The sequence below is a fragment of the Ambystoma mexicanum genome, chromosome 4q (genome assembly GCF_040938575.1).
Source record: "Ambystoma mexicanum isolate Mex_15411 chromosome 4q, UKY_AmexF1_1, whole genome shotgun sequence".
NCBI classification, from domain to species: Eukaryota; Metazoa; Chordata; class Amphibia; order Caudata; family Ambystomatidae; genus Ambystoma; species Ambystoma mexicanum.
In genome coordinates, this window is record NC_090928.1 from 910,483,588 (window position 1) to 910,509,490 (window position 25,903).

Sequence of the window (25,903 nt, forward strand, 5' to 3'; positions counted from 1 at the left end):
ATCCTCCTTCAGACCTGATGCCTCTTCCACTATCACTGCCCTTTCCAGCTTCAAATCCTACCATGTGACTCATTGTCCTCACACTTCCCACTGCTAACGTTCAATCCTAGGTCTCTTTACCTTCAGCCATGGGTCACCCCATTTATCCATTGCCGCTGCACAGGCATGTGTCAGCTGCTGTGTAAATGGAGGCATAGCCACTCACATGAGGACTTGCAACTCTCGCTATCTGCTCTGAACTCTCTCATGTCTTCTCTTGTTAGAGCAAAAAGAGAATTCTACCTCAACCTCTTTGCGGCTCTCACTCCAAACATCCTCACCAGCGAAAGGCCACTCTAAACTCACTTTTCACTCTCCCTTAACCTATGACTATCAACTCCTCTTTCATACATCTAATGATCTAGCTAGGTTGCTACAAGTATTTCCAAAATTAGAAACTCTCTCCTGACCTTCCTCGTACTCTCTCTTCCCACATTCTACAATCTGCCTACCCTACCATCATCCTCTGCATCTATGTTCCTCTTTAGTTACACTAATATGGAAGAATTTGTATGTCTACTGATGAAGCCTCATCCCTCGTGTGCCTTATCATACCCTCTTGCACCTCAGTTAGTCAAACCTATTGCCCATTTAGTGGCCTCTCCCCACACTGAACTCTTCAACCTGTCCTTCGACTCCCCTTGCTTTTCCTCTATTTTCAAAACAGCAATAGTCATCTGTCTCCTAAAATATCAAAGGGCTGACCCAAACTTGCTGTCAAATGTTCACCCTGTGACTCTACTTACACACTACTCTAAAGGGGGAAAGGGCTGTGTTCAACCGTCTTAACAATTTCTTAGTCATTCACAACCTTCAAAATCCTCTACAAGCAGGTTTCTGCTCCTGTCATTCCAAGGAAACTGCTATCATGAATATATTCAACTTCCTCTCTGATGCTAAGCATTCCAACCCATCATCTGTCCTAATTCTCCTTGACCTGTCCTCTGCCTTTGACACTGTCAATCACTCTGATCTCCTTAATACTCTCTCTTGTCTCTGGATTCACGATCAAGCCCTTGTCTAGTTTAAATAGTACATAGCACCTTGCCAATTTTCTGTCTCCTGGATCCACAACACCTCTCAACTCGTTTGTCTAAATGTTATTGTTCCACAAGGCTTTTTCTTGGGTTTTCTAATCTTTACAATCTGCACCTCTGCTCTTGGGGCACTAATCTTCTCCTTCAGGTTCTCATACCAATTATTTGCAGACATTGCATTTGTATTTGTATTTGTAATGCACGTATCCAATAGGAACCAAGCAAAAAAATAGCATCTGGGTGCAGGTGGAGTACAGAATGAGAATCAGAGAGCCAATATTGTCTGCAAAACTATTCAAACAGATATTGCTTCAACTTTTTCCTAAATTCAAAAAGAGACTTGATTTTCCAAAGGTCGTACGGTACGCCATTCCATGCTCTTGTTCTAGAACAGGCAAAGCGCCTATCACCCCAGCTCACAGACCCTTGTTGGTGCAACCACCAGAAAATGATGTCCAGAGAATCGAAGAAATAGGTCCGGGTGATAGGTAGACATTTATGCCACAAGATATCTCAGAGCGATTGCATGGATGCATTTGAATGTCAAACAGAGGGTCTTAAACAATACCCTCTGCTCTACTGGTAACCAATGAAGGTTCCTCCGGTATTGAGAGATGTGAGCACATCGTGGCAATGAGAGAATCAACCTAATGGCTGAATTTTGTGCAACCTGCAAGTGCTGAATTTGCATTTTTGGGATTCCCTTTAAGAGGGCATTGCAGTTATCTAACCAGGAATTGACTAATGCACCAACAACAAAAGGTCGATCTTTGAGTGAGATCAGTGGTAGCAGAGGTTTTAGCAGTTTAAGCTGATAGTATAAAGTTTTTACAATATATTTTACCTGCATGTTGCAGCCTAAATTTGCCTGCCAAATGCGTCCGAGGTTTGTAACCTTCGTAGAGAATGATATGGGGACCTCAAAGAAGTCTGGACTAGGCATATGTTGCAGGGTTTTAGCCAATTTTGTCTTTGATCGAGCAGAATAATCTCAGTTTTACTTTGATTTAACTGGAGCTTGTTAGCCACCATCCAGCTCTTTATTTTACTGAAACATGCTAGCACTCTTTTAGTTGCTTCCCTAGGCTCATTCAACTCTACATAAATCTGTGTATCATCGGCGTAGGAATGATAATGTAGGCCAAAATTCCAAGAAGATATCCATTAAGGGGCGAATATAAATGTTGAATAGAAATGGCGACAGGGATGAACCCTGGGGCACTCTGCTTTCAACTGGTAAAGAGTCTGAAATAAATGTCCCCATTTTAACTTGCTGGGTTTGGTTATTCAGAAAAAGAGGCAAACCACTGCAGTGACTCTTTAGATAACTCGGCCACTGTAGAGGGTGTTGAAATGAGGATCTCAAAGTCAACTGTATCGAAGGTTGCCGAGAGGTCCAGCATAACCAGCGTGCTGATTTTGCCCTCATCGGCTGCCTTTACGATGTCATCCCAGGCTGACAAGAGAGCTTTCCCCGCCCTGTGTCTGGGTCTAAACCGGATTGGTACAAATCCAATATCCCCCGATCCTCTAGGAATTCTTGCAGTTGCACTGTGACAGTTTTTTCCAGGATTTTACATAGCCAAATGTGGCCTGCAGTAGGGTGATAGTTAGCAGGTACCTTATGATCCAGTGTGTTTTTCTTTAATAGGGGAGTGAAATAGGATTTGTTCAGCTCCATAGGAAAGAGCCCCTGATTTAGAGAGGCATTTATGACTGCAAACACCGTGGACCAAGCACTGCCACGTGTCTTATTGCTAAATAATCATCTTCTCTTTTCCAGAGCTCTCCTCTGATCTCTATATCAACATTTCAAATGATCTATCTACCATTATATTGGATGGCTTTGCACTCTCTAATGCTTACCCCTTCAAAAACAATGATGCTATTCTTCCCTGACAAATACTCATCTCCTCCCCTGCTTATCCAGTTCCCACCTGACTCTCTCCACTACTCATCAGCTAGAAACATCAGAGTCCTGTTTGACTCTTCTCAGACTTTCTCCACATTCATCTTCAAAACTGAAATAGCAGCTCACTTCAATTTTCTAATTATTATGAAAATCAGGCACTGCATTCCTTTCAACAATGCCAAGCATCTGTTAACCCCTCTTGTCTTCTCTTAACTAGTCTACTGTGGCAGCATCCTCTTTGGTCTATCAAACTGTGCTTTCTGTCCTCTCGACAAGATCATTACCTTCGTTACCAGGACTCTCTTGGAAAGTTCTCACTTCACACCCACTTCCTCTTATCGTCACCCGACTGTATGGCTGATGATGCAAATTAGGACCAGATTTTAATTTCTTTTCCTGGTTCACAAATCTATCCATGCTAAAGCACCACTGTATCTATCCTCCTCTATCCAACTCTACAAGCCTTCTCGTAAACTCTGCTTTGTCTCTTCGACTACCCTTGTGGTACCTCTCCCTTCCGGTGCTTCCTCTCACTTCCTCTCTTTCTCTTGCCCACTCCACTTGCAGGGAATTCTCTTCCCCAGACATCCAAAAAACAATCCACACTGATTTTTTCAAAACCAAACTGAAAGCTTACCTCCTTGCCTCTCTTCTCCATATGATAAGCCCATTTTGCAGCACTGGAGAAACAAAGATCACAATAGTAAAAATAATCCACTTCCCCATCTTCTTACCATTAATGTTCATCGTATCACCATTGAAATCTAATTTAAGATATCCAACCTTTCCCTAGTCTCCATTCCTCTCCAGGCCCTTTGCTTCCAGAGCTCTTCAAATTTGCTAATCTGCTTCTTTAAGCCCACTGGGTATTAAAGTTAAGGACTTTGTCTTCCTCATGAATCAGAATGCCTACCCTATAGACCTTACATGTCAGTGTATTGGTTTGAAGAAAAGACACATGTTTGTCAGTAGCGGGTGAGTGCACAACCCTGTCAGACCCCTTTCTCAATTGGGAAGGGGTTTTGTTCTTTCACCCCTAGACCACATCTAGCTTTAGCTCTACTATGATCATATAGATCCATATAGATCCACTAATCATTAAGCATGTCTGGAGGCTATTTTAAGGCTCCAAAAATGTCCATATTTATGATCTCGATACACTATCAAATTCTGCCTTAAACAGCAGACAGATAATGTAACTCAATCTGTACACGGCAATATAATCTGTAGAAACGTTGTTATACAGATTGAGTTACCCGAAACTGGACAAGAGGAGCTGTATTGTGTCAAAATTAATTAAGTGATGTGAACAATACATTTTGGTCACAGATGAGTGTAGATTGTGAAGAATATGAAGAGTGAATGAGTATGAATGGAAGGTGGGGTTATTCGAGAGAGCAAGCCACAAAATGGTCGAGAACTTTGTGTGAAACTGTATCTTAAAACAATGTGCAATACTGGTTCATGAAATGAAATAGTGTAAATAACATATGTACATGAATCTGTTTTTTAAAGATTTATATAAAATAAAGGAAAATCTGTTTTGAATATCCATTTATCTATATTTATGAAACGATAAATGAAGTGCTAACTGTCATCCCTTACTTACTGGCCCACCCTTTGTTCTAATTGTATTAAGAAATAACGTCAGAAACGGGCCAGGTCATATTGTCTGGAGACAGGTTTTGTGAATTAATTGCCATTGACAATGTGCCACATTTAGAATTGTGAAGTATAGCCATGAGTCACATTTAGATACAATTGAGAAGATTAACCATGCGCCACACTTAGATAGATTATGGAGATTAGTTATTTGTCACAACAAATAGGACAGTGTAGATTAGCCACATAGAAGAATTTAGCAAGTAGCCAAAGCACTTTCCACCCCACTTCTACTTCCTCAAACACACCACCCAAACACTATACACACCCACTGGGCTAGCCAACCTGCACCCGAACACACACCCAACACAAGCAACACACACTTACAACAAACAAAACCGGACACTGTAACTTACCTGTACTGACACAACAGGCCAGTGAGGACAACCCTAAATACCAGCAATGTACATATAAAACACACATACACATCCCAACATAACAAACAGTCACATAGAAATATCCCAGGCATTGGACTTTACCCGTACAGATACAAGCCAGTGCACAAAACCCTAAATACCAGCAATCTACACATAAAACACACAGACACACCCCAAAACTACGAACAGCCAGACAGAAAACATCCCAGGCATTGCACCTTACCCGTATGGATAAAACAAGCCAGTGTATGCACCATAACATTTGAAAGCCAACACACACAGGCACCTGTTTCTCCTGGTTCTGGACCTATCCTATCATTCTTCCCTCACTAACCAACCCCGTCCTCTTTCTTGCAGAGCAACATGAGCACCTGGAGAGTTCCCTTGGGTGGTATTAGTGCACAATATAAATCAGCATAACCTTTGTGATGGTACATGGATTACAATCATTATTTACTGACTGAACAGAATATCAAACACTCGAGGCACGGTCACTATTGAAATGTGATCACTTCTCTCTTTATAGAGTACTCTAGTGGATCAATCATTCATTTTAACAAATACACAAATCCAAGGTGTGACCCATGGCTTTTTAACAAGAGCACCCGGCCTGCTAGATGGTCTAAGTACTTTTAGTGAGGGTGGCAGTTTTTTATTCCAACCATTTATTTTCCTTGGCGGCATGCTTTTTTGACTCAACGAACCCTCTAGATTACTGCTGAGCATCAGTAATTTCTTGGTTTCTGACTCTCCTCGCTTTTCAGTAAGCAGGCTACATACCTTCTTTCACTTTGCACTCCATATCATACCAGGAAAGATGACTTTGTGGTTCCTCCTTGATCACACTAAATGTTTTTGAGACTATTATTTGTTTTACTGATGTTGTTTTTGAGAAGGAAAACTGAATATCTTTTAGTGCTAGCAGTGTGTCCCCAAAAATAACTTCAGTGTATGCAAAACATGTGTACCCAGTTAAGGGAGAATGTGCCTTTTCAATATGCATACAGTGGTTCGAACATGCTATTGGGACACTGAAAGCAGTTGGGGTTTAGGCAATCTCACCCAACCACACAACGATGGTTTATGGTCCTGTTCCCCCCTAGATAGTACTTCAAAAGATTCCATATTTGACCACCCCACTTTATTTATTAGAATATGGTCTATCAAAGTAACATTTTAATGGATTGTAAATGTTAATCTGGTTTTAGTGCAATTACTGGACTAGGTTAATAAGTAATTGAGCTGTGCCATAAGCATATTTATTCATTCTCTTAGGTTTGACAGCACAAGTGTCTGGGATCCCCCAACTCACATCTTCATTTTAGCACTAGCCCTGTATGATGTATATAGGCTGAAAATCAAGGTTAAACACACAAGGGACAATTTGTACATTTTCATGAATTATATACAGGACTGTCTCCCAACTGCATTTCCCATCTTCAAGATAACAAAGGTTAATAAGGTTATGCTAAACGTTTGCAAATTACTAAAATATCAAGGGAATCAATCCTCAAACAAGAACTAGTAGTATTCAAAACAAACGTGATCCAGATAATAAGCCTGGCCTAAACACACTTTGTTGTTGGGATATGGAAAGGAATACAGACTTCTAAAGTGACTGATGACACAGCCCAGGTCTCACAAAATCTATCCTATCTTGTTTCTGAAAACAAGCTATATTCTAGGACAGTAACGTATGTACCCATCTATGATAAAATCACCCCCTATGACTTTGTTCTGTGATTTACTCCTAAAGTGGTAGCAGTACCCTGTTATCAATTTACTTCTTCCAGTTCAGACACACTCTCCATCCGTCCTATACCCAAAACTGCACATATGCTATTGTCGTCTAAATCTCGGGATACATTAGGAGCCATTATAACCATTGTTAAGGCTCTTGCCAAGTGGGTTCATCATTACATTCACTCTGGGAACCTTTATCCAGCAGTTTACTCTATGTTTTTCATTGCAGGAACACCAGGAGGTAGGGTTGCTTTTAAGTGAATCTGAAAGCCCCTCTGGGTGAGAGTACTAAACATTATAGCAAGAAAAGCTACTATTTTTTTTTTTTAATTTCCATTTTTATTGATTTTTCAAAATAACAGCATAGGTGCTCCAAACTCAACATTTGGGCAATCGCCCGCGACAAATCAAAATACAGGCCAGTATTCCCTGCGTTTATTCCCCCCACCCACCTTACCCTATGTCTCATGCGATTCAGTCTGCTTATACAAGTCATGCGGCATAGGGCAGCGTCGATCTGGGTTTTCTACGCCAGTGGTTAACCGGCTTTCCAGGCTCCAGGTCCATTCGTTCAATGCCAGGGCTTGTTTTTGGGCCTGGCCAACGGCACCTGAGGGTCTCAGGGCGTGACCTCTGTTTTGCCAAATACCTCTTGAAATTGCAGCCAGTCTATCTCTATTTGGGTGCTTGAACCATGTAAGCCGCTGTAAGTCTTTCCATAAGGAATATGTCTTTGGCTATCATCACCCATTCTCTCTTCGTGGGGAGGGCGGGCCTCTTCCATGTTCTAGCACGGGCCGCTCTGGCTGCCACCAGTAAGGAGTGTGAGAGGTCTGGTAATTTTTCCCAGTGGTCATCCTTACGCTGCAGACCGAACAATATCAAAATTGGGTCCAGTGGGAGTTCCCCCACTCCTGCCTCTTTCAGCCAGCTGAGCACTTCGGCCCAGTAAGTTTGGACCTTCCTGCATGACCACCACATGTGCCAATAGTTTGCCCTTTCCCCACACCCGTGCCAGCAGAACAGGATGACATCTGGGAACATCCTAAAGAGTGTGATCGGGTCATACTGCCATCTGTGCAAGAGTTTAACAGCATGGGTTTTGTATTGGCAGGAGATCGAAATCTTGAATGACCTACTACAGAGTCGCCCCCAGAGACCATCTCCGATTCTACAACCCAAATCTCTTTCCCATTTCCCTCTGAGGCTTTTGGTGGTTCCCTCCCGGGGGATAAAAAAAAGGGCAGAATAAAGGAGTGGGATGAGGCCTTTCATTACTACATGGGCGTCTAAGATTTTCTCAACTGGAGTGAGTTTTCTTTGTAATTTGGGCTTTAGTTTTGGTTTCAATAGGATTCCCTTGAGTCTCAGGTAGAGGAGTCGGGAGAGCCTGCCTATTCCCAGAGACTCTTCAAGCTCCTGGATACTTATAAAGGACTCCTCCCTAACCAACTGACCAACTCTGCATAGGCCCTCAACAAACGAGGGCTGATAGTGTTCGTGGGATGGGATTTCATCTAAAACTGGTGTGGACCAGATGTGGCTCAGGGGGGAGGGCCAAGTGGTCACCTTCTCTCTGTGTCCCTTACCTTCCAGCGCCTTCCACATTGTTACTAGTATTGGGTGTTCCCTAATTCTCCCTGGGAGCTTTTTCATCGGAACCCATAACCACTCGCCTACTGTGACAGGGCTCAGGAGGGAGTTTTCAAGAAAGACCAATTGCTTGTTGGGGTCCTCTCTGAGGTGGGGGTCCAGTTTTCTGAGCTGGGCTGCTCTGTGGTAAGTTCGTAGGTCTGGGAGGGCAACCCCCCCTCTATCCTTGGGGAGGGTGAGTGTTTCATAACCTATTCTGAGTCTGTGGCCCTGCCATACGAATTTCGTTATACGTTTTTTGGCTTCTTTAAGGAGTGGTTCCGGGGCCTCTAAAGGGAGCATCTGGAAAACGTACAGGACCCTGGGGAGGAGATTCATCTTTATGGTGTTTATTCTTCCCATCCATGAGATTTGCCCCCTACCCCATGTCTCCATCTCTTTGAATAATTTGTCAAACAGCGGGGGGTAATTTGCCTGGCGTAAGTCCTCATGGGGCCGGACGATATTGATCCCAAGGTATTTGATCTCTTTGGTACAAATTTGAAGACCCAGGGGGGACAGCTCTGTCAGGTCCCTGTCTCCATCTGGAGTAAAGGGGAAGATCATTGACTTCCCTATGTTTATCCTGAAGCCTGAGAATTGGCCAAAGCATTCAATAACCTGCAAGGTGGCCGGAACAGAACTAGTAGGTTCACTCAGGTGGAGCAGTATGTCGTCTGCATAGAGGCCGAGCTTAAAGGTCCGACCTCCAACGTCAATACCGCGGACCATCGGGGCACATCTGAGGTACTCCGCAAGTATTTCCATGGTCATGGCAAACAGGAGTGGGGAGAAGGGGCAACCCTGCCTCGTCGCCCTTTGGAGGTTAAATGTTCGTGACAGGCGACCATTTACCATTACTCTGGCAGAGGGGTCTGTATATGAGGCCCTAATGGCTTGTCTGATTCCCTCACCGAAGCCCAATTTGAAAAGGACTCCATGTAGGAACTGCAGTCCAACCTGTCGAATGCTTTTTCGGCGTTAATGGCCACCAAGACAGGTTTATCTCCCTTCGGGGCCGCTTCCCTCATGAGATGCAGGGTTTTATGGAGGGTGTCCGCCCCATGCCTCCCCTTTATGAAGCCCACCTGGTCGGAATGGATGAGTACCGGCATATGGCTGTCTAGTCTCGTGGCAATGATCCTGGTGAACAGTTTAGCGTCCACATTCAGGAGGGAAATTGGTCTATATGACCGGCAGTCTGCTAGATCTTTGCCCTCCTTCGGGATCACTGTTATCAGTGCTTTGCCAAAAGAAGGGGGTGCACTCCCGGTCCTCATAATATTTGTGAATAGGCCCGCCAAGAACCCTGCTAGTAGGCCTCCAAAGGCCTTGTAAAAGCCTGCAGTGAACCCGTCCTCCCCAGGGGCCCTGCCCAGCTTGCGTCCCGATATTGCCTTGAGTACCTCCTCTCCCGTTATTGGGGTGTCTAAGGCTGATGGCTCTGAGGAGTCCATCACATGCAATGTTACTCCTCCGAGGTATGCTCTCAGTGCCTCCGCCTCCACTTCTCCTTCCCTCCCGTAGAGAGTCTCGTAAAACCCCACAAATGTATCCACTATACCATCGGGATCAGTTTTTTCCCCCTCCTCTCTGCTTGAGATCCTTTTCACCCATCTATCTCTCCGTTGGTCCCAGAGTTTGGCCGCCAGCATAGCGTCAGCCTTATCTCCTTTTTCATAATACCTTTGACGCAGGTGTTGGAGGGCCGCTACAATATTGCCCATCTCCAATGCTCTCAGCTCTTGCCTCTTCTCTCTTGCATCCCCCAGGTCCCTTTCCCTCTCTTCGTCACCCTTCCCTTCAGATCCCTACAATGCCATTATCTCCGCCCGTAGCCTATGGGCCAGGAGGGTCCTGGTCCTTTTTTTGGAAGCCCCCTCTCTAATCAAAACACCCCTCCAGGTTGCCTTTGCCGCCTCCCACACTGTCTCTATGTTAACCTCGCCCGTGTTGTTCAGTTTGAAGTATTCGTTGATCGCCTTTTCCATCTCCTCCTTAAAAACCGCATCCCTAAGTAGGAGGTCATTGCATTTCCACAGGGATTCTCTGGGCTTCAGACCCAATACACTAATATCTGCCCAGACCATATCATGGTCTGACCAGCTAACCGGGCGGATGGTGCAAGACTCCACTCTGCTCATGTTCTAGTGCCCCATGAAAAGGTAATCTATTCTCGTTCTGGTACCATGGACCGCTGAGTAGATGGTGTATCCCTTTCCCTCCGGATGTGTCCACAAGCCCATAGCCCCACATCAGATCCCGGGATTTCCCCTGGGGTCTACCCCCTCTGCTGCCTAGCGGGATGGCCTCTCCACTATGGCCCAGCTCCCAATTTGCCCACATGTTGAAGTCTCCACCCAGTATAAGGAGCCCCTCTGCTTTGGCCATTATCTCTCCCATTGCCTCTTTGAGAAATTCAGCCTGGCCCACATTAGGACAATAAATGGCTGCTAGGGAGACTCTGGAGTTGTGCAAGTTACCCAATATAATCATGGCTCTACCGTCTTCCCTCCCCCACCTGGTTACCTCTGTGAGTCTCTGGTTTCTCTGCAGGATGATCCCGAGAAGGTCTGGCCCACCTCCGCTCTCGGGATGGCCCTCTCCTCTCCCGTGACCGTTCTAGTTTCCTGGACGAAAAGGACATCTATTTTAGCATTCGTCATTTCCCTCCCCAAGAGGGAGCGCTTTGCTGGGGAGTTCAGGCCCTTTACATTGAGCAAACCTATTCTCAGTGACTCAGCCCAGCCCCTATTCTCATTGTCTGCCATTGGATCCTTGCCTTGTGTATACCGTCTTCCCGGATCTGTGCATGCTTCCGCCTTCCCATGTGGTTTTGAGACTGTGTGGGTCCCAGAAATCCCCAACCCCAACTCCCCCCCCCCCCCTCTTTATCGCGACGCCTGCCAACGGGCAAGCCACCAGGGTGAATGCAAGTCCATCTGTCGGGGGGAAATTCTGCCGGGGTCGGCCGGGCCGTCCGCAGACCTCCGGGCAGGGAGGCCCCAACTCCTCCCGTATATCCCAGATGAGATAGAGTATGAGACACACACAAGGAGCAAGGTGACTCTGCTGTTTATTTAGACAAAATGGCAGGGATGGGTCAAGGAGCGTACGCGTTCGTCCTGACACACACACAATCGTGGGGCTCGCAGGCCCTTTTTACTGCATTATGACGCGCTACTTGCGTCACTTCAGAAAGTTAACAAAAAACCTATCGCCACTCTTAATTGGTTGCTCGAGTGGTAGGGTTAGTATAGTACACATATAGAGAATGATATTAGTGGACAAGGTGTAGTCAGGTGGTATATCTGGGTTGTCCCTACAATTAGATACATAAGAATTGTTACATGAAGACTCCTGAGGATTGGCTAATATTACTGACGTCTGAGATAAGAGCCCCATGTTCTGATTGGTGCACTCGTGAGCTTCCCAGCCTGGGACCACCGTTGTTCCCAGCTCTCGGTGTACCTGTGATTGCAACAATGTTTCAATATGGGTACGTTCAGACAATGTGAGGATTTATTCATAGGTGGAAGGCTGACCGCTCCCACTGTAGGAGATGTCCATTGAGCCTTTCAAGTGTATCGGCCTGTGTCTCGTAGTGAGGGACCCAGACGCCTTTTCTCTCCTGGGTTTTGGCATCTCGTCAGGTTCGGCTTGGTCACGTGGGGAGGGACCGTGAAAGAGGCAGAATTCTGCACAATTAATATTGTTTTTTATACTGCGCGTCTGGTTTAATTTGCCGGCGTGCCTTTATCGTTGAGGCGCGGAGTGCGAGGTTGCAACATCGTGCCTTTGATGATTTGTTCTTGGATGTGGGTTTGCAACATTGCGACCTTGGCTGGTTGCTCCACCGGGTTCTTTCTGCAGGATCAGCAACCTGACTCTTGCTTTGTTAATGTCCATGGGAGCTCTTGGTTGAGGCCTACTTGGGCCTGGTGCATAAGTAGTCTGTTTGGTACATAGGTGCTTTTAGGGTATAATAGCATATATTTCCATGACCAGTATCGTGTTTCCATTATACCTCTCATGGTGGTAACGGGTTTCAAGAGAAGCGTGAGCAAGCGTTATAGATGAGTTCATGATGCGTCTTGCGTTTCTGCATTCTGAAAGCCTATGTAAAAATAATAAAGATGCACGTCCGTGAATATGCCTGTCGCCTACGTCAGAGCACTGAGTATGTTCTTCGTGTAGATTGGTGTGGAGATGTTCAGTGTGTATATTTGTACAGATGTGCTTCCCGTTGTCTAGGTCGTCATGGCATCTCTAACGACGTGTGGATTTTAGTCTAGCTGATCCGAGCCGCAGGTGTCGGCATGGCCAGTGCGGGCTGCTGGACAGGCAGATGGACACATCCGTATGTTCCTGTACCAGGGTACCTGGTCGTCTGGTAAATGGACAAACTCTTCTCGCGGCGGGTGTCTGGGCCGTGACCCTCTAGGCCAAGCGCGAGAGGTGAAGGACAGGAGCCTGGTCTTCCATTCTCCCACTTCAGTCCCCCCTCTGGTCGACTTGTCGACCACAAACATATCCTTCTCGTTATCTCCTCTTACCCTCCATATCTTAGTTATCCCTCCGAGATGTCCATAATGGTTTACATGATCTTCAAATGACCAATACATATATTCACATGTTCCTCCAGGAGTACAGTATACCCATCTTCCTATGTAGCTCCTGGGGTTCCTTGGGTTCTCGATCTTCACTGATGGTGGGTCTAGATGGTTGGTGATGATTTGGGTGCGCAACTTCTCCCTCTCTTGTATTATCACACCTGTATGCTGGCCGTCATCTGCTGGCATTAAGGGGTGCATTCCCACCATTTCCAGCAACTCGTCAGTCGTGCGTGCCTTCCGGGCCTTCCAAAACCTAATTATGATCAGAGTAGCTCCAGCCAAAATAGTACACCCCACTATTATTTTCAGTCCATCTGACAGCCAAGATGGCATCCATGACCATAATAGTGAAAACCAGCTCTTATCCTTGTTTACACCGTTACTTTCATCCATCATTTTGGAGTGCATCTGGGCCAATTGTGACACTGCTTCTGTCAGTGTACCATTGTCAGCATCGTTGGCAGGTATGAACGTGCAGCAAGATTGTCCTATCTTTGCACAAACTCCTCCTTCCATTGCTGTGAGAAGGTCCAATACATATCTGTTCTGGAGTGCTACCATCCTTACAGCTCGCAGCTCCTCTTTAATTGCGTTGAACCCATTTACTGTTGAATTGATGGTCATCATTAGTTCCCATCTGGTTATTTGGAGCCATTTTGCGTTTGCGTATGCCTGCAGTCCCGGATGTATTATTGAGGAGAAGAACATCGCTGCTCTGCTGAATAGTCTGTGTTCTGGCGGTATTGATGTTAGTTCCGTTTCCGACCTTCCCCACAGGTAATTTCCTGTCAGTGGCTCTCCTTGTCTTTTTCTCCTATTTAGGACAGTATCATTGCTGTTGGTCCTGTTCTCTTGCTCCTTCTGAAGTGGTGCAGATCTCTTTCTTCTCCTATCCCCTTCATCCATTTTAGGAAATTTCGCCACATCGACATTCTTCTTAGGTACCACTAGTGATGGTACATTGACGTGTACCATTGTGCACACACCATTCCACAGGGGAGGCAGTGTATGATATGCCTTTTCTCCGCAGGCCCAATAATGGTCCATTATTACTGCTGTTCCCGCTCCCCCCTCAGGTAACTCCACCACGCTTGCACAATTGGTGTTATATCCTACGTCCACCTCTCCTTTATGCTGGTAGCATACTTTGGGCGCAGTCAATGGTAGTATTGTTATTGGGTCTTCATCTTCTTCTACCCACGTGAGCATTGGTACATACTTGATCCACGTCGTCCAACATCGATGATTGTGTGTCTCGATGGTTGAGATAGTTTCTTTTGTTACCATGTTGCTGCCAATCACTCCTATCTCCCAGCTGCTGCCCAGATACACCTTTCCTGTTATCGTCAGTAGCGGCCTCTCCCAGCATCCTTGTTTACCTGGAACTTCAGTGGCGTACCAATCACATGGTAGATACTGCAGTGTTACCTTCTTTGTTTCTCCTTTTGCAGGGCCACTTGTTATGTATCTGAATGCTTCAGCATGTAAACTGGTCTTGTGATAACTCAGATAGGTCTTGAGGAAGTTGTTTTCATATGGGTATGAGTCTCGTGTTTTCCATGTCATGTGCACTACTGTTCCTTGAAATCTTCCTTTCGTTTGGAACAGGGCCAAATATATTATGCACTGTGCTGTCTTTTCATCTATTTCTGTGGCAACAAATGTTCGTGAAGCGCTCATGGCGTATGGTATTAATGAGCAAACGTAACAGCTATCCTCAGTTGTCTGCTTACCAATGCGGGTCATGTGCTGGTACCACATGTTGTTTGCGACGTGTGCTGAATCTTGTACATAATTATCAATACCTTTATTGTCTGAGTATGTGCTGCGTTTAACTCTATTTTGCTTGGGTGCAAAGTTACTATTACCACCTGACGTAACACCTGTTGCAGCAGGGAACGGGGGTATATTAGGTTTGGGTGCAGCAATAAAATCGATAGCATAGCTGTACTGCCAAACAGAGGCAGCCAAGAACCCGGTGATCATAAAAATCCCTATTATTTTTATTACATATGCTAATCTCACCGGCATTTTGCTCTTACCTTGCTGCAGTCCTGGCAGCGTATTCTTGTGACGTTAAAGTTGCCCGCCTAAAAATTCTCAAAAGTGCTCGTTATTAAAATGTTAGTTTTGTTTCCTTTAAGCTCTCCCTATCAAGTAGTCATTCAGTGCCCAGGCGAAGAGCTGCTCCCACGCTACTCTAAGTGATCGGTCTCTTAGGACCGGCAAGTATGGGCGGAGGTGGGGCATGTAATATTCTATGGCCAGGAGGAAGGCTGTGTAGTAGACACGTACCCTTCTCCTTTTTAGGTATGTTGGCCTTTTTATTTCGTATACAAATTGATGTGACAATTCTTCTGGGTAGTTATCGTCTGGCAGCACCATCTACGCCTGTACACTGAACTTGTTAATTAGCTTTTTCTTAACAATACAATATTACGCAGTTCCTGTATGTGCGAGAGAAAAAAGAGAACATTCACGTGTTTACATGTGTATTGGTGCAAGCAATGTCCTCCAGTTTTAATTACAACTGTACTTAGCAGTCAATGGGGGGGGGGGATTTGCGCTCAGATGGCGGAAGTATTTTTACTCTTTGAGCGTGTGACCATGGGGTGGGCAGTATGGGGATCACCCCTTTCTTCGTCAGTTATCGTCTCCGAGGGGACAATTGGGTCGTTGTCTGTGGTGGAACTTTCTTCCGCTGTCGGGGCTGTTGTTGCTGTTCTTCCAATGGACCTGTCGTTGGCGCTGGGGCGGGTCTGCAGTTTGTAGATCTTTACGTCATGTAGGTGGTTCCAGGCACGCTTATCCTTTAGTTTTACTGCTCTTGTTGATACGTCCTCTACCAGATGGGGGCCAGTGAACCTCTTCTCGTTCCACTTTCTATTGAAATTGCGAAGTAGTACGTGGTCACCTTTGGCAAGTTTGCACAAGTTCTCCTTTCCCAATTCTGTACTTGCGCCTTTTTCTTTATTGATGGTAGACCCGCCCCGTGTGCGCTCGAGCTGTTGAGACACAAACACGACACTAGTAATCAAAGAAGACACATATTGATACATTTCATCACCTAACACACTCGCTGAACTTTCGTGGTCTGTGAATGCCCGTGACGTTGGGGTTAGGGGAAGGCGCATTTGACGTCCAGTAACCACTTCGTGAGGGGTGAGGTGGTGGTCGGACCCTGGCCTATTTCTAAGTTCAAATAAAGCTAACGGAAGGCAATACAACCAACTTTTCTTTGTTGTTTGTTGTATTTTAGCAATTGCCTCCTTCAATAAGCCATTCAGGCGTTCACATACACCATTAGCCTGTGGGTGGTATGCACATGCAAATTTGTGTTTAATGTTCAGCAGGGATGTGATATGCTGGAACATTTCGTTTGCGAAATGTGGGCCGTTGTCTGATCTTAACACCTCGCACACTCCCCACCTGGGGAAAACCTCCCTTACTATGAATTTGGCTGCTCTAAACGCATCAGGGTGTGAACAGGGCCCTACTTCAATCCACCTGGAAAATGGGCATACTACTACAATCATATACCTATTACCTTGACATATGTTGATCATATCAACATAGTCAATGTGAAGGTGCCGAAAAGGTCCTTCTGGCCGGGGTATGGTACCTCTTATCACCTTTAGAGTATGACCGGCCGTAAACTGTTGACATGTGAGGCAATTGCTGATAAAATTTGACACATGAGAGTTTAACTCAGGACAAAACCAATCTTCTCTAATTCGTGCTGCTATTATTTCCTTGCCTGTATGGGCAGGGTGATGTAATTGGCTCAGGGCGGTGTTTAACAGTGCCAACGGTATTACAACTTTCCCAGTGCCACCCTGGCGCCATAGTGCGTCGGTTGGGGACATTGTACATCCTCTTTTTACCCATACTTCTTTTTCGGCCATTGGTGCAGCCGCTTGTAGCTCCATAATCTGTGTGGCTGGGAGATGGGTGTACCCTTCTCTTATTAACATCTCCCTTGCTATTCCCCTCCCTCTCCCTCTCTGTGAGTCTGTGGGGTTCCATATCTCACCAAAGTATGCAGCATATTTTGCATGTGCGTCTGCTGCTGCATTCCCTTTTGAGACGTAGTCTTCACCATTGGTGTGTGCGGTGCATTTGACTAGGGCTAGTTCTTGGGGGTCGTTTATTACTTCAATTAGTTCAGCCAACAAGAGGGCATGTTGTACTGGAGTGCCATCAGCTCTCCTAAACCCTCTTCTTCTCCATTTTGATAACCCTGAGTGGACAGTGGATGTAACATATGCACTGTCGGAATATATGGTTACTCTTTTATTAAAACTTTCCTTTAATGCCAATATTAGTGCAACCAGTTCCGCGGCTTGAGCAGAGTAATGCTGTGGTAGTTGTACACACTTCATAGCCACACACACCGGCGCCTCCATCATTTTTACTACTGCTGCCCCAGTCCTTCGTATCCCATCTCCTTGATCAATAGTTGATGACCCATCAATAAACAAAAGCTCACCTCCCTCTAGTGCGTTTTCTTCAACTTTTCTAGTACATGAGTACATTTTAGTTATTTGGGTGCAGTCGTGGGCGTAATCTCCCTCTTCAATTACTTCTGCTAGGAACCTTGCAGGGTTAACCGTGCTACATCTAACAATTGCTAGTTCAGCTCTAGACAAAATAATCTCATAACCTGATGCCCTCTGTGTCGTTAGTGTGGACTTAGGTTTATTCAATATCGCAAATAGTGCATGTTCCACAAACAGTGTAGTTGGACACCCCATAGTTATTGCTGATGCTTTTTCTACTGCAAAAGCAGCTGCAGCAAGACCTTGTTCACAAGGGAAGTGGCCTAACATCACAGGGTCTAAGTGCCCGCTGTAAAATGCTACTGGTTTATAGCCCATGCTCGTTTTTTGTGCCAATACTGCTTTCATCACTGCTGAGTCGCAATGTGAAAATATAAAAAAGCGTCGCTCATAGTCTGGGGATGCCAGTACTGGAGCAGTTGATATCGCGTCTTTCAATTCGTCAAATGCCTCCCTCATTTCCATAGTCCATCCCAACTTTTTCTCCCCTTTATTTGCTTCCTTCAAACCCTCAAGCAGGGTTCCTATGTATGAGCTGTAATCAAATACCCATGCTCTACAGTAGTTGCACAGCCCCAGAAATTGCTGCAGTTCTCTCACAGTCTGTGGCACGGGAGTGCTTGAGATGGCCTGTGCTCTTTGTGGTGCAATCCTTCTTCCATGTTGGGATATCAGTTGGCCAATGTAAAGTACCTGTTCCTGACAGTATTGTATCTTTTCCATGTCTACCTTGTACCCCTTTTCAGCCAATATTGTCAACATTTTTAAGGAGTCCTCTCTACATTTACTTTCGTTTGTACTGCAAATTATTATGTCATCCACATACTGTAACACTGTGCTTTCCACCTCAACGTTATCCAAATCCATCTGTATTACTCTATTGAAAATTGAGGGTGATTCACAATACCCCTGTGGTAATCTGGTATGTTTCCACTTTGTATTTCGGTAAGTGAAGCTTGTCAAATCTTGTGAGTCTGGGTGTAATGGTATTGAGAAAAAAGCATTTTTAAGGTCAATCACTGTAAATCGTGATGCTTCTGCTGGAATGCCACACAATATTGTGGCCGGGTTTGCTGTTACTGGATACTCTGCTTCTACTATGTTGTTCAAGGGTCTGAGGTCCTGTATGAAGCGCCAAGACCCCCCTTTAGCCTTGCGCACCGGGTACACAGCTGTGTTACATGGTGATTCTGAGGGGACCAATATGCCATTGTTTATAAGGGCCGCTATGGTTTCATATATGCCCTCATCTGCCTCTTTTGACAATGGGTACTGTTTCACTCTTGGTAGTATGGCACCTTTTTTCAATTTTATCCTTACACCCCCTATGCTTTTTATGCATCCCACGTCATAAGGGCTAATAGTCCATAATGATTTGGGCACCTTTGACATATCCTCCTTAAAAAATGGGACTGGGGTGCCTGCGGGTGCCTCAAGTGCCATTGCAATTTTCTGTGCTACTTGTTTGTGAGCCACTCTTAGCCATATTTCTACACTCATCATGAACACCATTTCATCTTCCTCCTTTTCTTCTGAGAACAGCTCTTCATCTGACACCTGGGTCAGCCTACATCCTTCTGCTAGTGCTATCACCGCCCTCCATGCTCTCCCTTCTTTATCTTGGGCGTGCACAGCAACATAATCAGCTGTTGCAATAATGCTCTCAATGTCCATTACAAACACCTTCCCTTCCAGTTCATTAACTGGTGTTTCTGGTCGGAACAGATAGGCTGCTGGCCTCCTCCATATTTTCCCTTCTATCCCTGGCATCCATGCAAATGCCATGTCTGTGCCATACTGGAATAGCTCGCCATCTACTGGCTCCGCCCTAATCGCTGTCTGTCCACAGTATGCTTGCAAAATCTGTCGTGCTGCGAGCATGTTAATCCCTGGAGTAGAGCAAATTATGCCATCCTCTGTAAAGGAGATCGTCATATTCAACCTGTTCATTATGTCTCTCCCCAGTATATTTACTGGTGAGGCACTATAATACAAAAGTGGGACTGACAGATCATAATCTCCAATAGATAAGGGAACGTTATCAGTAAATGGAACCAACCCTTTAGCCCCAGAAAATCCTTGGGTGTTCATGGCTTCGCCTGACATCTTAAATTTACCTTCCCTTATGCAAGACCGGGTTGCCCCGGTGTCAACAAGGAATGATAATTTTTTGTCACCTATCGTTACCTCTATGCGTGGTTCCTCCGCACTATTAGGTGTTACTGACAGGATGGGACACACCAAGGCCGTCTGTGGGCTGACCTATTGGGGGTACAATGATTGGCCATTCCCTGTGTAAGGGTTGTGTCCCAACACCGTCACCCTACCCAATTGCGTTTGTTGAGTTTGGGGTGGTGGTTGTATTAACGCTACTTGTTGTTGTGGCGGTGGCAGTTGCTGTGTTATTTGTTGTTGTGGCAGTGAATAGGTTTGTGGCTGTTGTGTTGTTTGTTGTTGTGGGTCACTCCCTTGTTGTGACATCTGCTGTCGTTGTATGCCCTGCTGTTCTTGTGAGGTCCTAGGTTGTGCTTGTTCATTCCATGCTGGTGTTCCTGGCCTGACCCTACATGTACGTGACATGTGTCCTAATAGTCCGCAGCTCCAACACACGGGTGGTTCCCTGCTTTGCCATGGGAAGCTCCCTGTGTTGTCCTGGTATACGGGTTGCCCTGTGGGGTAGTAATTTCTAAGTCCCCCAGCCTGTTGTTGGGTATTATATCCGTATCCTCTCCCCCTCATAAACCCTCCTCTCCCTCTGTTATAACTATAATACCCAGTTCCTTGCATTGGGTACCCTCCTCCCATGTTTGGTGCGTGTAATTGCAGATGCGGCACTTGCTGTATTACACCTTGTGGAGGCGCTATTTGAGCGGGATCTTGTGCAGCCACTACTTGCGTTGGGCTTTGGGCCACTGGTGTGGGCGTAGTTATTAGTGCCCCTTCCATTGTGTATTTAGTAAGTTTTTTCTGTACTAGTTTGGCCTCTTCTGTTTTCCTGTCCTCTTCCTTTTGTTTCATTTTTCCTTGCCATGTCCTGCAGTGATGTACTATAGTCAGTTGTATTTCTGGCCATGGTTTTGCTTCCATCCCCACTACTTTCTTTAGTTGTTTCTGAACTCCTTCTGGGAGCCCTTGTACTAGTATATGATAAAATATGGCTGGTGTTTTGTCCCATTGTTCTCTAGTTTCCATGCGCCACTTCTCTTGAATATCCTGGATATAATCAACAGGATCCTCATTTTCACCCATCTTACGGGAAGTAATGGCTCCTATGTCTGATGTGTCTGGGTACTGCACTCTCAGTGCCTGCCATAGCGCATGTCTGCAGTTTGCAAATGGTGCCCCATCATGCGATGTGTTCGTTATTGTTACCCCATGGAATCCCGCTCTTTTCCAAATGTCATCCGCTCTATCCCCTAATATTGATATTAACAGGCCCTTCACATCTCCTACTGCTAGTTTCTGTCCTGCAGTGTGTTTTTCCATTTCATATATCCACTTACCCGCACCTCCACTTAGCGATGGGAGCCTACATTTTATATTTTCTTTATCCGTATGTTTCCAAGGTACATACTGTGGTCTAACCCCTCCTCTCTCCAACAGTGGCATTAAATTCTGTCTTGTGTCACCCTTTACGCTCCATAATATTGAGTCTTCACACCCCTCCTCTTCCCCCGTTTCCTTTACTACTTCAAATTCTTCCTTACTACCTCTGCTCCTACCTCCCTCTTCTTCCTTTCCCCTTTTTTCGTCATTTCCTGTGTTCAATACGGGTATGTTTATTTGTCTGTCTTGCCTGCGACTAGGGAGGTCCCTAAGCCGACATGCATAAGGTGTAAGTTCGTTCATGAAGGGCGCGAGCTTTATTCTGTGCAGTGAGCGTGCGGTGGTTGAACATGTAGGGTGTGACGTGGGAGGGCGTGATGGGGATGTGGGTGGCGTGGTTTCATGGGTTTGTGTTTCCCCTATTCTTTTCACTCCCTCCTTACTTCTCTCCAGCTCCTCCCATCTTCTACTCATCCAGGGCGAATCTATGTTTGTTCTAGTGAGGTATAGCTTATCTAAGCTTTCCCTTTCACTCTTTCTTCCATCCTTCTCCACTCCTTCTTCCTCCTCACTGCAAAAGTCATTCATAAATGGCACCCCCCACTCTGCCATTTTTCCTTTTATTGTTACTGTTTTTAAGTCTATTAAGTCTCTTTCTCCCCTTTCGTTGTTATCAACTGTTCCCCCTAGTGCTGATGTTGTTGCTACCTCTCTACTTTTATATACATCTCCCCATCTTTCACTCTCCCTACTCCTCCCTTCTCTTCCCCCTTCACTTCTCTCCTCCATTTCCCTACTATTTTCCTCCCTTTTCCTTTTCAATTCCTCCATTACTTCGTTGCTCATCTGTTCCAATATTCTTTCATCCTCTTTCTTCCTTTCCCATTTCACCCTTTCTCTTTCTACTATACTCTCTATTACCTTCCCCTCTTCATATTTCTTAGCTGTCTCTGATAGTACTCTCCTCCTCCATATTTCCATTTCCTTTTCCTTTTCTTCTTCTTCCTTCTTCTTCTCTCTCAGCACTACTCTTGATACCCTATCTGCTGCTGCTTTTACCCTTTCAGCTTCTTTCTTTTGCTCCTCATTTCGTTCCCTTAATTTTTCCAATTCGTTCTTACCTTCTTTCCTTTTCCTCACTCTCTCTCTTTCCTCCCTCTCAAGTTGTTTGATCAATTCATTCTGCTCATCCCTTAGTTTTGCTAATCTTTCCTCCAAAATCTCTTCCTTCTGCCATAGTAGCTCCTCTCCCCTCATTTCACTCTCTCTGGCACTATCCTCGTTTGTTCTCTTTACCGCCTCCCTTTCTTCTCCAGTTAGTGAGCCTCGTAATTTCAATAATATCTGTGCAGCTACCCACTCATCGTTTCCTATCTCTACAGTCTGCTCTCCTCCAATCCTCTCTTCCCCCATTGGTATCTTCCTATGAGCCACATATGGTGGAGGGCTGTATGCCGGGTTCGAGTATCCTTCAGCCGCCCTGAACTGTCCTTCTATTTCTCCTAATTCTCTTAAAGGGTACAACCCTCCTCCCTCTGTTTTCACTCCCGGTGTTATGGGTATCTCATTGTTCGGTTCCTTTTTTATGTCGTTTGATTTATCAATCTTTTCTCCTCCCTGTCCTTCATTTCCCGTATTCTTTGTCCTTTCACACCCCTTTTCCCCATCCGTTCCTTCTTTCTTAATCTCCTTTTCTTCCGGTGTTTCCCCCATAGTGAACATTCCATTTGGTCCTGGTCGGGACCCCTGGAACATCCTCCATAAGTTAAACACTTCCACATGGTTTGCCAACTTCTTCCCCTTGTACGTATTGTGCAGATGGTTTAGTAGTGAATGTTGGGCATATGGATCGAAACTACCATTAGGCGGCCATGGTGTTAACATTTTGTTGTCCGTCCCCTGGGTCCACTCTATGCTGTACTTAATTAATTTCTCCCTATGTGGTGGCAGTGTGGTGCATATGTGTTGTAGTGGGGTAGTGAGGGTATTCCCCCACCCTCCCGACCCTCTCCCGTATGACATAATGGCACTCCCCTTGTTACCCTTCCCTTTACTAGCAGTTTACAATATACAACCTTATATTGCTTACCTTGCCCCGCAAGTGTGGGGACTTACGACAATCCTTTGACAAATTATGCAATACTAATAATAAAAAATAAAAATAAAAAATAAAAAATAATAATAATAAAAACAAATATATATGTATATATGTATGATGTTAGATTATATTCCTTCCCCTACGGCCCCCTGTGGCCGAAGCGGACGCAGCCCTCCGCGGCTGCGTACCCCTTACGACGATCTTATACAGTCGTCCTGTTTCTCCGTTCTCCTCCCCCTTTTACACTTGCCGTGGCCGGCGTTCTCGGTGCGCAGCCACGCCCCTTTCCCCTTCTCCTCTTTCGATCCACTCGTTTATCGTTTATCTCCGTATCCGCTCCTTTATCATGTTTCTCTTCCCCACCACTCTCAAACCCAAAGTTTCTTGTGCTCGCGATATCTTATTAAATCCCTACTGGTGACGTCACCGATTTCTTCGAGCTACTGGTACATTCTTGTTATGTTCTTTAAGTTCAAAATACACTTGCAATCTACCCCGCTAACCCTACAGCTGTCTTCCTGTCTCTCCTGGAACAAGGTAATCTCATCAATAATATAACCGGACTGCGCACGCTGCGTCGCCTCGCGTGTGATACGCCCCTCAACAGGAGGGCTTAACCAGCCAATTATCTTCCGTTTTGGGCAACTATGTAACTAGCTACCGTCCACAGGGAAACGTCATCTACCTATCGAGTTTCTTGCTCGAACAATAGGGAACCTCATCTACTCATTGATCAATAAATGTCAAATCGTAGGAAACCACACACACCCACCCTCACACGTAGTCGCAATCTAGGCCATCAGTGTCTTACTAGCGGCTGCACGTGATGTTTTCGTGCCCCGCCCCCCTCTTTCGCGTAACTTAGCCTACTGCTCTCGCACTCGTCCGCTACCATTCATTCCATTGGCAACCCTCAGTTAAACCTTCGCCGCACATCTGTACAATACCTCCCTCCTCCCTTATTTACTTCCTCCCCCTCCCTCACAATTTCGCATTGCTTGTTGTGCGTGTCATGCTCACCAAGTTCTCTCGATGCAGGGCCGCTCGACTGCGTGCACCCCTCCAAGCGGCTCGCCACCTCCCTTCGTCTGGACCACGTCTGGACACTCGCCGACCGCGGGCGGGATACTTCTCAACCTGCTCCCGAGGGCCAATATCCGGATTGCGCTGTCTGGTCTTCTCGCAGCTCCGCGATGGTCCTGTAGTCCTCAGAAGGGGGCAACGGCAGAGGGGGCCGCGCCGCCGGGCCTCCTCGCAACGGGAGTGCCTGGAAAAATTAAAAATAAAAGTCGATCTTAAACAGATCTCAGCAGTGCCTCCAACTTGTCGGGGGGAAATTCTGCCGGGGTCGGCCGGGCCGTCCGCAGACCTCCGGGCAGGGAGGCCCCAACTCCTCCCGTATATCCCAGATGAGATAGAGTATGAGACACACACAAGGAGCAAGGTGACTCTGCTGTTTATTTAGACAAAACGGCAGGGATGGGTCAAGGAGCGTACGCGTTCGTCCTGACACACACACAATCGTGGGGCTCGCAGGCCCTTTTTACTGCATTATGACGCGCTACTTGCGTCACTTCAGAAAGTTAACAAAAAACCTATCGCCACTCTTAATTGGTTGCTCGAGTGGTAGGGTTAGTATAGTACACATATAGAGAATGATATTAGTGGACAAGGTGTAGTCAGGTGGTATATCTGGGTTGTCCCTACAATTAGATACATAAGAATTGTTACATGAAGACTCCTGAGGATTGGCTAATATTACTGACGTCTGAGATAAGAGCCCCATGTTCTGATTGGTGCACTCGTGAGCTTCCCAGCCTGGGACCACCGTTGTTCCCAGCTCTCGGTGTACCTGTGATTGCAACAATGTTTCAATATGGGTACGTTCAGACAATGTGAGGATTTATTCATAGGTGGAAGGCTGACCGCTCCCACTGTAGCAGATGTCCATTGAGCCTTTCAAGTGTATCGGCCTGTGTCTCGTAGTGAGGGACCCAGACGCCTTTTCTCTCCTGGGTTTTGGCATCTCGTCAGGTTCGGCTTGGTCACGTGGGGAGGGACCGTGAAAGAGGCAGAATTCTGCACAATTAATATTGTTTTTTATACTGCGCGTCTGGTTTAATTTGCCGGCGTGCCTTTATCGTTGAGGCGCGGAGTGCGAGGTTGCAACATCGTGCCTTTGATGATTTGTTCTTGGATGTGGGTTTGCAACATTGCGACCTTGGCTGGTTGCTCCACCGGGTTCTTTCTGCAGGATCAGCAACCTGACTCTTGCTTTGTTAATGTCCATGGGAGCTCTTGGTTGAGGCCTACTTGGGCCTGGTGCATAAGTAGTCTGTTTGGTACATAGGTGCTTTTAGGGTATAATAGCATATATTTCCATGACCAGTATCGTGTTTCCATTATACCTCTCATGGTGGTAACGGGTTTCAAGAGAAGCGTGAGCAAGCGTTATAGATGAGTTCATGATGCGTCTTGCGTTTCTGCATTCTGAAAGCCTATGTAAAAATAATAAAGATGCACGTCCGTGAATATGCCTGTCGCCTACGTCAGAGCACTGAGTATGTTCTTCGTGTAGATTGGTGTGGAGATGTTCAGTGTGTATATTTGTACAGATGTGCTTCCCGTTGTCTAGGTCGTCATGGCATCTCTAACGACGTGTGGATTTTAGTCTAGCTGATC